The sequence below is a fragment of the Chinchilla lanigera genome, unplaced genomic scaffold, assembly GCF_000276665.1.
Source record: "Chinchilla lanigera isolate Chin_1 unplaced genomic scaffold, ChiLan1.0 scaffold00004, whole genome shotgun sequence".
In the NCBI taxonomy this organism is placed as follows: domain Eukaryota; kingdom Metazoa; phylum Chordata; class Mammalia; order Rodentia; family Chinchillidae; genus Chinchilla; species Chinchilla lanigera.
In genome coordinates, this window is record NW_004955405.1 from 73,966 (window position 1) to 76,840 (window position 2,875).

A 2,875-nucleotide genomic window follows, 5' to 3' on the forward strand; every position below is an offset into this window, starting at 1 on the left:
TAGCTCAGCGGCAAAAGCACCTGCCTGGCAAGTGCAAGGTCGTGAGTTCGGTTCCCGGTACCGGAGAAAAACCAAAAAAAAAAAAAAAAAAAAAATTACTCCATGCCACATAATAAATAAATACCAGAAATACAAAACAGGAATAGAAGTTTAGAGCCTGCTAGAGAAAAGCAATGAATCCCCTATGAAGGAAAACCTTTAAGAATTACAACAAATTACTCAACACAAACATTAAAAGAAAACAGAGAATGGAATGAAGTGTTTAAAGTTCTAAAAGAAAACAACCTCCAACCTTGACTGTTATATCCTGCAAAATTATCTTTTAAAATTGATAGAGAAATAAGATACTTCCATGATAAAGAAAACCTAAGGAAATTCATGACCACCAAACACTTCAAAAACTTCTCAACGATGTCCTAGAAGGAGAGAAGGAAGCAATTTCAAAATGTCCAGTAAAATGCACCTTTAATTACTATCTGACATCGTAATTAAGTCAAAGGGAAAACTTTTTACATGCAGCTTTTTTTCCTTTTGCTTTAGCTAGCCAAAAAAATGGTTAGCTGTTTAAATATACAAAGACTTAATTATATAATTTCTTTTGGTATAAGTTTAGAAATTAAGTTACCATGCTTCTAAGTGCACAAAAGTGCCATCTATAGATTATGAATCAAGTATATGAACACTTGGGATTCATTTTTATTCTTCCAAGATCATATGGAATCTTTAGTCCAAGTAATGACTCTGAGTAAACTTGGGTCACAAGCATTAAAATCATATAGATAAGATTATGGGTAGTTCATAGGAAAGAGGGATAGGAACCCACAGATCCTGACAATGGGTCAGAGTAGATTCAAACCCTTGATCTACTTACCATTGTTGAGTGAATTAAATCTTCCCAGAAAATCACCACTGCCTATTCATTTTATCTTTAAAAAAATTTTCAAACCCATTTCCTCTGTTCTCATATTCATTTTAAAAATTCAGGACCTCACCACTATTCCTCTGGTAGAACTATTTACTCAAATCTTTAACTTTCTCTATGCCTGGTCCATTGACTATAATTTTTTTTGATCAAAATGAACAACATTAAAGTAGACACAGATAAAAAAGATAGAGGAACTTAGGAAAACAATTAAAACTATGAATGCTATGATCTAAACAGAAATCCAGGAGATTAAAAACTCTATTGAAAGTATACACAACAGATTGAATGAAAGTGAGGATAGAATATCAGATCCAGAAGACAGGACTAGTGACCAGGAAAACAAAGATAGCTTAAAAATAGCAAGAGACCATGAAAAATCAATTGAACAGCTACAAGAGGAAACAAAGAACAACAAAACATTGAAGTCAGTGAGAAAGCTGAAGACAGCACAAAAGCCATTAAAAACTTCTTCACAGAAATAATGGCAGAAAATTTGTCAAACATGGATAAACAATTTGACATATAAATTAATGAAGCTATAGAACCCCAAGTACCCATGACCAAAATAAACCAAAGCAAATAATAATCGAGTGCAGAAATTCAGCACAAGAACAATACATTAAAAGCAGCTAGAGAAAAGAAAGAAATCACTTATAAAGGAAAGCTCACTACAATTACAGCCGACTTGTCCACAAAAACCCTCAAATAAGGAGTGACTGGAGTAAGGTGTTTCAATCCCTAAAAGAAAACAATCTTAAATACACACTGATGTACCCTGCAAAACTATCCTTCAAAATCAATGGGGACACAAGATACCCCTGTGACAAAGAACAACAGAAGAAATTCATGACCACCAAACCAACCCTACAAAGAATACTGAAAGATATTCTAGAAAGAGATAAAAATGACCACAATTCCAAGAACAACAGAAAGAAACCACTAGGCAGGGCAAGCAGTTAAACAGAGGGGAAAAGTAGGGAACCAACAGCAGGAAAATAACATGACACAGATAAGCCAATACATATTACTTATAACCATCAATGTAAATGGTCTCAATTCACCCATCAAAAGAAACAGACTGGTAGAGTGGATCAAGAAACAAGATCCAACAATATGCTGCATTCAAGAAACACATTTAACCCAAAAAGAAATTCACAGAGTAAAAGTCAAAGAATGGAAAACAATATTCCATGCTACAGGAACCAGAAAAAATCAGGGATAGCTATTCTATTTGCAGACAATTAAACTTTAAGCCAAAACTGATTAAAAAGGACAAACAACACCACTACATATTGCCATTACATACTGCTAAGGGAAAACTCCAAGAGAAGGATAAGAATCATAAATATATATACACCAAATACTGGTGCACCAAATTACATAAAACAAATATTAACAGACATGAAAAATCAAATAAGCAATAACACAAACAGAATACAACAAATCACCAAGAAGATTATACACTATAACCAAGTAGGATTCATCCCATGGATGCAGAGATGGTTCAACATACATTATCAACAAATGTAGTACACCATATTAATCAAACCAAAGACAAAAAACACAGATCATCTCAATAGATGCAGAAAAACACATGTGATAAAGTCCAACACCCATTCATGATAAAAAAGAAATCCTACAGAAAATTGGAAAGATGGTCTTTACCTCCATCTGATAAAAGCCATCTATGACAAAGCAATAGTTAACATCATACCAAGTGGTCAGAAATTGACAGGTCTCATTCTATAATCAGGAACAAAACAAGGATGTCCATTATCACCACTCCTATTCAATATATTCTGGAAATATTAGCCAGACCAATTGGATAAGATAAAGAAATAAAAGTACAAGGACAGGAGAGGCAGAAGTTAAGTGGCCATTATTTGCAGATGACATGAAACTCTACATGGAAGACCCAAAAAAATCCACCAACAAACTTCTACATCTAAT